Below are 13,008 nucleotides of genomic sequence, written 5' to 3'. Positions count from 1 at the left end.
GATTTTGTTTTAACTTCAGCCAACACTGATCTCTTCCCGTCTACACTTACAAGTTTGTCAACTGATACCTCATTCTATTTAACATCTAATTATGTAATGGCTTATACTATGCTTGAATTGCTTAACCTGTTATAAGTCTTCATTCCCCAATAAAAGTGCAACCCAGAGATCTCAAATTTGTAGCTGAATTTGTATCCTGTGTTTTATTTGACCATCACAAAATGTCAGTGTTTGGATAGTTACAGATATTCATGAGAGATTTTATATACAACAACAAAAAAAAGTAGTTTTCAAGTTTCTCTTGGAGAAAAAAAAAATAATAAGATCTGTATTCTTGTTTGGCAGTGATCAACCAGAGCTGAATGGCTATCACTCCTTTAACCCAGGCACACATTTCTATCAGTCCCCACCTCGCTTGCTTTACTTATGTTCTCTCCCTGGAATCTGTGCGGTATGTGAGATTTTAACCCCTGCATGATAGTCCATGTTAATATATCCACCCCAACACACACACACACACACACCCTCCAAACTTACATGTCTCTAAAGAGACCTGAGGTTTCCTTCTATATATCTCTGAGGCATTTCATATGCAAGCTGTTAAAATTTCCAAAAATTATCTAAACTGTCAACTTCTCTTCCTGTTTTCTTTATATCTATAAAGTGGGTTTCGATGAAAAATGTCAACCTACTCCTTCTTTACTTATATCTTCACTAATGGCATGTTGGACAATTAGAAACTGAAAAGCCATTTTAACTTCTTCAACACCTCTGTATGCGATGGTTTCCCAAGTTCTATCAAATTTATTGACAGAAACAACATTTAGGATGGTAGAACAGGGGTTAATTTACTTTTTCCCATTTCTATTGCCTTTGCCCTTAAAGTCTGCATCTGGTGAGGTGGTGCCTCTGTGTGAGGGTACCTGTCCTTAAAATTAACAGAGCCCCAATAGAAGACTCCATTTAGCTTTGACTTAAGGTTGTAGAAACCAGAGTCAATTTACAGTCAACAGTAAAAGAGTTGTTTTAGACCCCAAATTCACTTTCATGGAGCTTGCAAAATGGTACTTGGAAACATTTACAATGATCTAAGAGACGATTGGTGAAATATTTTGGCACCAGCAAGTCTGGCATGCAGCCCTCAAGACAAGCAGCATTTCAAGTTATATCCTACTTGACTTTCTCTATTAGAAGCACTGTATGTGAGAGAAACAGGAAATCTGCATAGCACTTTTAAAGCAATGTGGTGAATTATAAATTAATGAGGCTTTAGTATGGGAAGGGAGTAACATCTGCAGAAGAGCGGATTTCATAAAGACAAAAGGGAAAAAGGTTTCCCTTAATAAAACATAACCTTTCTGCATGCACAATCAATTCTCAATTAGTCATACCAGAGAGAGTATCCACCACAGACTGTCAAAACTGCCTCACTTTGACTCCTTCCTTCCCCCGACACTGTTCTCTGTTGTGGTCTCCTCGCACCCTAGATGCTCCTTGAATGAGTATTTCCAACAATTTCCTGCTATCTCGTTCTGCAATCAAAAAATTCATTCGACTTCCGTGGAGCCTCTATTATATGGTACAGCTTTGCCTCCCAGTTTTGTGCTCCTTCTCTGCTCAAGCATAATGCTTAGTTAATCAGAGTGGGTGAGAAGCCAAAGGAGAACAGGAAATAAGAGGAGAAATGATTTCCCTAGGAAGTCCTGCAATTCCTTCTTTGTGCCTCTTTAATGAGCCTACAGCAATGAAGTCATCATTTTGGAAGTTCAAACAGACTACAGAGAAATTTACTGGAGTGATTTTAAAATTCAATTCAACAGTTGTGGACTAAGTGTTTACTGTGTGCAAAGGCTTTTACTAGGTACCATAGGGGAGAGAACTCCCTGCCTTGAAGAGGCTTATGATCTAATTGGAAGAGAAAGAAGACAATTTTACAAATAACCGTGGTTTGGATCATGGTAACACCATCAATTTATTGCCCATCTGAAGCAGGCAGGTGGCCATTCTGCAGCTTCTTAAGAAGATGTTAACTGGGGTACCTGGGTGGTACAGTGGATTGAACGGCTACCTTCGGCTTAAGTCATGATCCCAGGATTCTGGGATCATGTCCCGCACTGGGCTCCCTGTTGAGTGGGGAGCCTGCTTCTCCCTCTCGCTACGCCTACTTGCACTCGTTCTGTCAAATAAGTACATAAATATTTTTTAAAAATAAAAAGATGTTAACTGAACATTCACTATTTATCAGATGCTGTGTAAATCCCTGGGGATACCAAGATGAAAAGGTAATATCCCTGGTCTTCCTAGCCAATTAGGAAAGTAATGCAAGGAAATAGCTACAATTATGATTAAAATGAGGATTTAAGTCTAGAAAGCATGAATACAGTGGCACCAAAGAGAATGTTCCTTTCTCTGCCCAGATATGGCAGCAGTGCAAGGAAGTTCTCACAGAGCAGGAAATACATCTTGAAGGGCAAGGAAAGAAGGGAATTTTACACCAAAGTACCAGGACATGCAGAGGCTTGGAAGTAGGAAAGAATATTCTGCATTCAAGAAGAGTCTGAAGGTCTGAAGGGTAAGTGTACTTTCAGGACCTGCGTAGGAAGACGCTAGAAGATGAAGCAGGAAAGAAATATGATTCTGGAAAGCTTTTATATATGTTTAAGTGCCTACAACAGTGCCTGGTACATAATACGTGTTAAATTTTTCTGTGAATCCATGAATGAATTAGAAGTTTGACTTTCATCCTAAGGATGTTAGATATTTATAGAAGGATCTGCACTTGGGAAAAGTCTCCAAGAGGTGAGTGTAATGGTTGGATTGGAGGGGTTGAGATAAATGGTAAAGAGACCAGATACAAAATTCCTGCAGAGTCACATAAGACAATGTGAGCCTCAAATAAAGGGACAGTTGAAAACTGGAACAGAGCTATTTCAGAAGTGAAATAGCATAGCTTGTTGAATAACTGGATATGAAGGAGTAAGAGAAAACTGAAACATAAATATTTCAGCTTTGTATTTTGGATAATTCAGTGGATGGGGTAAGCTTTATCTAGATAGGAAATCCAGGAAGAAAAATGGGCTTAATATCCACCTTAGTTAAGACATGCTTAAAAGTTCTCAGGCATCAACTGACATACTATTATTTTCATTTAGATAATTTAAAAATCAGCTTAAATATCTAGTTTATCAATACAACTTAAGCTAGAAACTAAAATGTTTGTACGTTGGTGTTCACAGAACAGTAAAAAGTGATAGTCAACAGCTTAATCAAAGCAAGAGACAAAAATAAAATTAAAAATTAAAAAAACAACAAGGACACTGTTTCTAGCATGCTTAAGGATATTTAACACTTCTCTACATGGTGGAGTAGAATCCTAGGTTGGCCCACATATGCGTGGCTTTCTTACAAAAGTCAATGGTACACTCAGTTTCACTAATGGGTAAAGCATATGGCTCCTCACTTAAAGAAGCAGCAAAGAACTACTGCACTCAAGGAAATTTCTGGAGGAAATAACCTTGATCTTGTTACTGTTTAAAATATATCAAACATTTCACTGAAATAACTTCTTAAGATTATATGACTTACGATCAAACCACTCTTCCAAAACTTATCTTTGAATTAAGTGAGTCCCCCTCGTTGCAGATGTTAGGCTGCAATGTGCTGATTCGACCATAAAGTTATGCTTTTTGTTTGTTTGTTTTGCTTTTTTCTGAACAGCGTGTTCGGTCAGGAAAGCTGAAGAAATAGCTTCAAGAAACTAGCATTTTATCGTTATAACAATATGTCATTTAGAAGGCTTTATCTGCGAGCGGGGTGTGTGTGCCTGGGTGGCTCAGTCAGTTAAGCATCTGCCTTTGGGTTGGGTCATAGTCACAGGGTTCTGGGATCAAGTCCCGAATCGCACTTCCTTCTCAGCGGGGAGCCTACTTCTCTCCCTCTGCCTGCCGCTCTGCCTATTTGTGCTAGCTGTCTGTCAAATAAATAAATAAATAAAATCTTAAAAAAAAAAAAAAAAAAAGAAGGGTTTATTTTTTTAGCACAATACCATTCAAGATATATTTATTGATTTATAATTTTCCAGATGCTGTGTTAAGTTTTGGAGATTAAAAGACGAATAATACATAGGCACTGCCATTAAGGGGCTTTGAAAACCACTGTGGACAAAGATGATTAAACAAATCATTATAATACCATAAGCACCATGATAGCAATATGTCTCAAATGATAGTATTTTTTTTTAAAGATTTTATTTTATTTATTTGTCATAGAGAGAGAAGCGAGAGCAAGCATAGGCAGACAGAGTGCCAGGCAGAGACAGAGGGAGAAGCAGGCTCCCCGCCAAGCAAGGAGCCCGATGTGGGACTCGATCCCAGGACGCTGGGATCATGACCTGAGCTGAAGGCGGCTGCTTAACCAACTGAGCCACCCAGGCGTCCCTCAAATGATAGTATTACAGAGGAGAGGCACCTAACAATGCCATCCCAGGGATGGATGAGGGACTTGTGAAGTGTTTCAAGTCAGCTAAGGGAAGAGTGGCAGGACATTCCAGACAGAATTAGAGAACATACTGGAAGACACGGAAACTTTAAAAGTTTTTCTCAGTACCTGATTCTGATTCCTCTGTACTTCCAAACCTGGACACTTGGAGCACATGTGACATCTCCCCCTTTTTGCAGGCCACTAGTCACTTGTACCTTCCTCTAGCAAACGGACAGCATCTCATAACACATACTTGATACTAGTATCATCCCCAGCCACATCTTACTGGTTTTAGTGAATTCATTTGTGTTCTGATATCCTTGCTTTCTTAACATTTTTTAAAGTCTTTTAAAATATATTGTATAAAGAGCAGTAAGTCCTTCCTTTGGCATAAGCAATAAAAGAGAGTGGGGTCCCAAGTTGGACCCTACTGTATTCACAGTAAGAAGAAACGTAACACCTTTCTACACTTGAATGAGTTTGGTTTGACTGTATATCCATATATAAAATACAAACAGGAGTCCAGGGAAACCCCACATAGTTGCTGGACAAGTCTTAGTCAAGCTTGAATAAACAATTACCAAAAAAACGATGAATATGCTATTGCTGAAAATGCACAGAATAACAGCAGGAAGGGATTCTTTGTTCCCAATATTACACTGAAATCGTTTAAAGGGCATAAATTAGTGAGTGACCAGGATCTATTTGCATTTTGTCTCTGGCAATTTGTGACTTTTTTTTTTTTAAGATATTATTTATTTACTGAGAGAAAGAGAGTAAGTGAGAGAGAGAGAGAGAGAGAGAGCACAAGCCAGGGGGAGAGGCAGAGGGAGAAGCAGACTCCCCACTGACCAGGAAGCCCAACGCAGGGCTCGATACCAGGACCCTGGGATCATGACCTGAGCCAAAGGCAGATACTTCACTGACTGAGCCACCCAGGTGCCCTAACTCAAATATTTTAATCTCTTCTTGGAAAGCTAAATGGACCTATGAGAGAGGTAGTGTTGGGAGATCAAAGTTGGCCAAGGACATTGGAAAGACAAAGAACACGGTATGAGATCTGCATACCAATTTTGGTCCGACTTCTACCAAAATGCTTCTGCTTCTGTAGAGCAAAAGGGAGTGACACTGAGATATAATATGGAGTCTCAGTCAGTATCAAGAGAAAAGAAAAGAAAGAGAAGGGAGATTCCAAGTGTGGGGAGCAGATGAGAGAAAAACCTGTGAACCTGTGATTTACTTGGTGGGTTATCTCAACAATTACTTGGGAATGGCTACTCTATGCTGTGAACAGAGCACCTTCAAACCGATTATTATCTGATAAATATTCACAGAACTATTATTCGGATGATTATTGATAGCATTTGGGAAGCAATAAATAGTGCCCAGTAGGCAGTAAACACATAGAACACTAATTTGGGTTCAATTAGCACTATTTTTTAAATTCACCATTTGGAAAAGACAAGAAAACAATCCATTTGATGAAAGGAGAACACTGCCCTTGAGACATACAAACAATGCCACCATTCTCTTGATGATTCTCCTCCTCGATTTCTCATTAGTTTCAATGCATTAAAAATTTTTGACAAATGTAAATCCTCTAAGGCTGATTGGTTTGACTAACATAATAATGAAAAAGTAAGCCAGCCACTTATCAACCTTCACCTGACATTGACATAAATTCTTTACGTGGCACAGTTCCTGGGTTTTGTCATTTGAAATGGGGCGAGGAACTGCTAGTAGAATGAATAGGGTTGCAGAGCAACAGATTAATTAAGCAGCTCTCAGGAATGATATTGAAAGGTAACTGATTAATTGAACATTGAAGCCATCTAATCAAATAGAAGACACAATAAATACGTTTCTTCAGAGATAAATTATGCCCTGATTAGCATATTCATTTGTACAGTTGTTAACTCTTTATGTGCTGTTTAAGGTTTGGACAGCTAGAAATCACCACCTGCTACAGATTCTCTTTAGTGTCATTCTAAAAATGCCTGGTGAATATGCCTGTATTCCTTCAAGATTTGAATAGTTTATTCATTAAATAGCAAATTTCCGTTCACAAAAAAACGGTGAAAAATCCACCAAATAATATTATTCCACACAACCTGCAGCAAGGCAAACCATGGAACAGTATTGAAGATGAATCAACAAGAATTTATTTCATCTTGAACCCAGGGTTTAATAAGAAAGAGAAAATACACAGTCGTGAAAATATTAATGTCAAAGATTCACAAACCTATTCATATATGAAATTATGTTCTTTTAGGTGTGAAAACATGATGGTGGTGTTTTATCTTTTGTCTTTTGTTTTTTTATATGAGCCTATGGAAAAGATGGCCAACTCTGACATTTCAGTAAAACAAAGGGTATATCTTAAGTCTGGGCAACTGGAGGACAATAAATTCAGAGGGCCTGAAGTAGCTCATTTGTACTTAAATGGTCTTCTCTTTTGCTTAAACTGAAGCCCTGCCCCCAAGTTTTGACACCAGGGCAGGATCCAGTTGCCACAGCTGTGCAGCTCAATGAATAGCAAGAGTCTGCTCCCTGTGCCTGTGGACGCTCATCATCAAAGGGGGTCTGTCACCCTCTAGTCCGCAGGCAAGCTCTCTGCCAGCCTACAGGAACAGCTTTATGGGGGAAGGGCAGGAAATCTCCAAGATAAGAAACATGGCCTTGTGAGCATCTGAACCCAGGAAGCTTCGAGTCCTAATGCAGAGTCCTGATTGATTCCTGTGTCAATGACTTTCTTACAGAAATTCAAACTCCACCTAAGGGAGAGCTCTCCAGGAGAGAGGTCCTGTGAATGCCTCTACTGCCACAGATGTCGTGGAAAATTGGATGGAGCCATGGTTACTCATCTCTCTAAGTTGGAATTAGCTAACATGGCAGTATCACGTGTCAAAGCAAGATGTTACAGAGTTGTTGGCTGAGAAGGGATTCAGGAGATTACTGGAATTGCTTCCTTAATGGAGACTAAAGAACTGCAAGCGACTTTTTTCTTTTAGCTTGAAGGAATTTAATCAGATCAGTCACTTACCAATAATATTATACTATGTAAAATTTTCTATGTTATTTATTTCTGCTTATGAAACTTCAACTTTAGAATTTTATAAATTTTAGAAATGTATATTTAACATATATATTTCTATATACTTATAAATTTATCAATATATAGTTTAAAGAAATATATATGGATACCTGTGTGTGCATGTGTGTGTGTACATACAGAAAATGCTTTAAATTGGTCACAATAAGTAGGTCTCTGAATTAGAACCAAAATGCTTTCAGGACTCACTAAAACACTAACAGTTCAGCTTCAGATGATCTTTAAATAGCTGACCCCCTCCACCACCAAAAAAAAAGCATCTCCCATACTACTAGAACTTCAGGATTACAACTGCTTTTTGTGGGTGGTGGCTCTCTGTCAGGGATTAATGTTAAATACATCCAACTGCAGAAATCTAGAGATCTATATAAAAAATAAAATAAATTCAGAATTTTTGAACAACTCCTTGCTCATATTTTTTGTCTACTCCTAGAACATTATAAAGACAAAATTAAATACATCCTTTAATTCTATTCAGGTACTTATTGGTAACAATATTATAAGGAAAAATGAATCCTATTCCACTGCCAAATATCAGCATTATTTGATAACAAAAGCAAAAACACTTGTCAAAAATGTGCTAGAGTTTTCAGAATTTTATTTTTTTAAATTATAAACATAAATTTTTTTCTCTTTCAATGGACAGGTGGCAATTTACCTTTATATAACTCAATCTCTTTAAATTTATGAAATTTACTCCTTCGCTGAAATTAAAACTCTTCACATCTTTCCCTCTTAGCTAATCCTTTCAAATTTTAAAGATAAAAATTATCAGTTCATGTATTACTTAACCAATATTTACTGTATATAACTATTTAGAAATTGTAATGACAGACTGACTATTTTATTAACTATAATGTTAATTTCTCCATTTTTTTTTAATGTTGTTGTTCTTTGAACTCATTATAAATACCACTATTACCTTTTAGGCTAAGATATATGAAAGTCACTTAAGTAATTTGTTTAATATACAATATGTCAATGAAACATTTGGTTGTCTCCTGAATGTACTTGGAATATATGAGCCATTAAAAAAAATTATATATGTACATACACACACACACACACACACACACTTAGCATAAGCATGTATATGTATATATATATATGTAACTTTTTTCCAGGAATGCTTTAAATATTTTCAAAGGAAAGATCATTTTTCCTATTTGCTAAGATAAAACAGAACTGGTGTCATAATTTATTATAATATAAAACTACATCAGTGATTGCTTACCTAATTGCCTTTTTTTTAAAAAAGAAGATAAAAGGACAGGAAGATAAAGAGCATAAACACATTTTAAAGGTATATATAAACTAAAATAACATTACTAAGCATTTTGGTTCTAATTGTGAAGATAAATACCTTGTACAATGGAGTGTCCCGATTTAGACAGTTACAGCACTTTTAATCATTTTTTGATCTTTCAACCAAATTTTAGAAAGTATTTTTGGGCTTTTTGAACTGATATTACATTGTGTTTGGTCAAAATTTTTGTTCACTTACAGAAAATAAATCACAATACCATCTTAGAAATAAACATGACCACCTCTATTTTGAATGCACTATAAAAATGGTGTACCTTGCTCTATGATGAACAAATCATGCTGTTCTTACAATTTTTTTAAAGGCTCTGTAGGAAATTAGTGGTAGTTTAGTTTTATTTGAAAGGTATAAAATGGGTTTAGCAGTTTATCAATGGTATACAATTACCCCAGATTCTCTTTATCATATCAGGAATGTTATTAAATGTCCAGTACATGTTTTTGTCATTGTTGACAACAGTCCCTCAAAATTGGGTATGAATCAAATGAAAGTAGGCACTAAAGAAACATTTGATTTTTCTAATACTGTGAAAGTAATAGAGTTTTGAATTTAGTTCAAAGAATGAAAGCTATAACTGGTCTGATATGAAATTATGCATATCAGCAAGTTTATACGCAGAACAATTTGAAATTTGTCTATGCCTATTTTAAATAGCAAAGACATTTCATTTTATTTTTGTCCCGCATTTAAGGCCCAAGTCTACATATATATGTTTTATTACAATTTTAAGAAAAATTATTTTAAATTATATATGTATTATATATAATTTAAATATATAAATATATAATATAAACATGAATATATAAATAAAATATAAATATATAAATATATATAATTTAAATATATATAAATATTTCCTAGTTATTAAAAGTCTATTATTTTGGGGGAAAACCCAGTTATAGTTTTAATTAATGAATATTAAATTCTATTGTATACCTCTCAGTATTATTCAATGTATTTTAGATAGGCATGGTTTAATTCACTGGTTCTCAATATTTTCTCAGCTTTTAGAAAGCTTATTTGTAGAACATTTTCCACTCAGAAACACTGCAGGTGCACAGTACGATTTTCAACACAGAAGAAGTAAAGGGAACAGGGAGGAGGCATATCAGATCAGGAGACAGGAAATTGAAAAAAAATATCTCTGAGGATCAGGGTTTAACCCCCACCAGGGGGTTGTCTTCATGGTATGCTTGTCTTCATGAGAAAAATCAGTGATTAAATGGATGTTTCAATTTTATTTTCCAAATAATACATATAATATTTTAATTGTATACTTGATATCTTAAGAGTACACTCCAAATAGGAATGAAGGAAAAAAACTTGAAAGAATTATTTTTATTAATGTAATTTCTACCTCTTTTAATAATAAGTTTTTTATGTATTAAATGCCTCTTCCAACCTGAGCACTTAGAATTAACTTATTTCAAAATGAACTTTCTTTAAAACAAAATTCTTTGGGGTGCCTCGGTGGCTCAGCTGGTTGTGTCTGCTTTCAGCTCAGGTCATTGATCCTGGGGTCGTGGGATTACACCTTGTGTTGGACTCCCTGCTCAGCAGAGAGTCTGCTTCTCCCTCTCCCTCTGTTCCTCCCCAGTGTTTGTGCGCTCTCTCTCTCTCTCTTTCTCAAATAAATAAAATCTTAAAAGAAATTTAAAATTTTAAAATGTTTAAAAATTCTTTTTCCCTCAATTAGATATTTTTCTCCATTATTCAAAGGAATTTATTCCCTTATAGTGAAAGAAGAAAGTTTTACAAGTTACTTAGCCAACATCTCAATATTTTAATATACTTTGAAAATAATAAATTTCAGGGCACCTGGGTGGCTCGGTGGGTTAAAGCCTCTGCCTTCGGCTCGGGTCATGATCCCAGGGTCCTGGGATCGAGCCCCGCATCGGGCTCTCTGCTAGGCAGGGAGCCTGCTTCCCTTCCTCTCTCTCTGCCTCTCTCCCTGCCTACTTGTGATCTCTCTCTCTCTCTCTGTCAAATAAATAGATAAAATCTTAAAAAAATAATAATAATAATAATAATAAAGTTCATTCTACTTAAGCCCATGGGTCTCTGGGAGTTAGGATGGCCCTAGGTATGCCCTGATACCTCACAATCAAGAGACAAAAAAGGAGTATAAAGGCCCAAGAGAGATTAGTTTTAGTCATATTTTAATCCCATTTAATAATAAAAAATCTCATCCAATCTCAAATCCAGCATCAACCCACCTCTAATCTTTTACTTTTTCTAATACATTCACAAATACACACAGAGAAAAAATATACTGTTGTGTGTTCAATACCCTTAGTTATTTTTTAAAAGGTGATGAAGAGAAAGCTTCACTTGAGTAAATAATGACACATAGGGCTTATGTATAAAGTACTGAAGCTTGAAAATAGATTCTAAATGCCATTCCAAAGGAACGTCAATAACGTACATGCAAAGGGAACACCCTTAGAATAAATATATTGCCATTCAGGGTGACTCCTTAGGACACAGCATTTATTTAGATATTTGAGTCGAGTTAGATTTCTTAAAATGCTGATACTGTTAACTCATTATTTTAGTCATAACTTAATATTGAGGAGAAATGCTAAGTCTTTTATGAAACTTGTAAGGTAAAGAGAATTGGTGCCTGTTACAAGGGGAAAAAAAAGTTTTACAGAAGCTTAGATGATCTGTAGGAAAACAGACATTTGAAGGTGAGTTGTGAAGGCACTGAAATACTATTTCATTTATTGATCACAGGATTTACAAGAGGCAACTTGGGAAGGATGCATGGCCAAGGTCAGCTGCACCTTTAAATGTAAGTTCACACTTTACTGATGAGCTACAGCTCCACATGTTTCCTACTGAAAATCTGTGAAGCCTTTTTCCTTCAACTGATTAAAAGCAAAGAAAAGTTGACAAGGGAACTAATGAGCTATACATAATGAAAAAGATGACAATGTTCTCTTCTAGTCCGTCTTCCTTTTTATAAAAATAAATGGGCATTGTCACAGATGCTGACCCCACTTTGGCTATTGTAGTGTAAGGGCCAAGGGTTGGCCACCCCAATATGGCCACTTAGGCTGGTAGATTATGCCATGCTGAAAACAATTAAGGCTCTAAAGACTCAAGAAGAAACCCTGACCCCTACCCCTGGAATCCTCACAATTGCTTAAAAGAATTTTGAGCTACTCCAGGAAGAGAACTATCGCCATAGATAACTACAATATATTGGATATATATGTGGTAGATGGGAAGGAACCTAGCAAAGTTCCCTTGATTAAAGTCCTCTCTCTGTCCCATTGTTTCTGAATGGCCCAGCAAACATTTGTTTACCAAACATTTACTTATTTTTATCTTCCTGTAAATTCATTCCTTCCATTTAATATCCCAGATTTAACCCCTTCTCTTTAGTACAGGATGACATATATACCTCATTTTACCTGACAGTCTTTAGAAACTCGTATCTATGTCAGTTCTCTGTATATATGAAATTAAACTTGATTTTCTCCTATTAATCTGCCTGATGTCAATTTAATTCTTAGTCCAGCTAGAAGAACCCTAAAAGAAGATTTTTTTTTTTCCTCTGCAACAAAAGCAACTACATTGTTGAGACTAAAGAAGGATAGTTGGATGAAAGTTAGGCCGGGGCAATGGCATCCTTCTCCCTCACCAACTTAAGAGGAAACCACCCTTAAAAGGGTTTCACAACACCCCAGAAGAAGCTCTCCTCCCTTTCCCATGTGATAGATATTTGACAAAAACCTCATTGGGTGACAGACACAAGGAGGGTTAATCAGATTAAAATAGCCAGCCAACAAGTCCATAAAAACCCCTGAACTTAGAAACTCCAGTGGCAACCCTCTTGGGTCCCCTCTCTTTCTGGGAGCTTTGTGCTATCGCTCAATAAATTTACTATCACTCGATAACATTCCTTTGCTGCCCACCACTCTTCATCTGATCTACCTCTTCATTCTTCAAAGTGGGATGACCAAGAACCACAGGCACTAAAGGAAAAGAAACCCTGCAACAAGACCATTTAGATACCATAGTTAAATAATATGTGTAAACATGAAAAAACAGAACCAATGCTAGTCCTGGACTGAAAAATGCCCAC

At 36.3% G+C, this 13,008-nt stretch overlaps 1 protein-coding gene across 2 annotated transcripts in view; it reads right to left on the bottom strand.

Annotated features, from left to right (window-relative positions):
* Nucleotides 1-13,008, bottom strand: part of ALCAM (activated leukocyte cell adhesion molecule) — a 215,097-nt gene that overhangs the window by 129,012 nt on the left and 73,077 nt on the right. The gene's annotated exons all lie outside the window — the stretch shown is intronic.

This window comes from Neovison vison, chromosome 6 (assembly GCF_020171115.1).
Source record: "Neovison vison isolate M4711 chromosome 6, ASM_NN_V1, whole genome shotgun sequence".
Taxonomy (NCBI): domain Eukaryota; kingdom Metazoa; phylum Chordata; class Mammalia; order Carnivora; family Mustelidae; genus Neogale; species Neogale vison.
The sequence above is the reverse complement of the archived record's forward strand: the minus strand, read 5'-3'. Positions and strand labels throughout refer to the sequence as shown.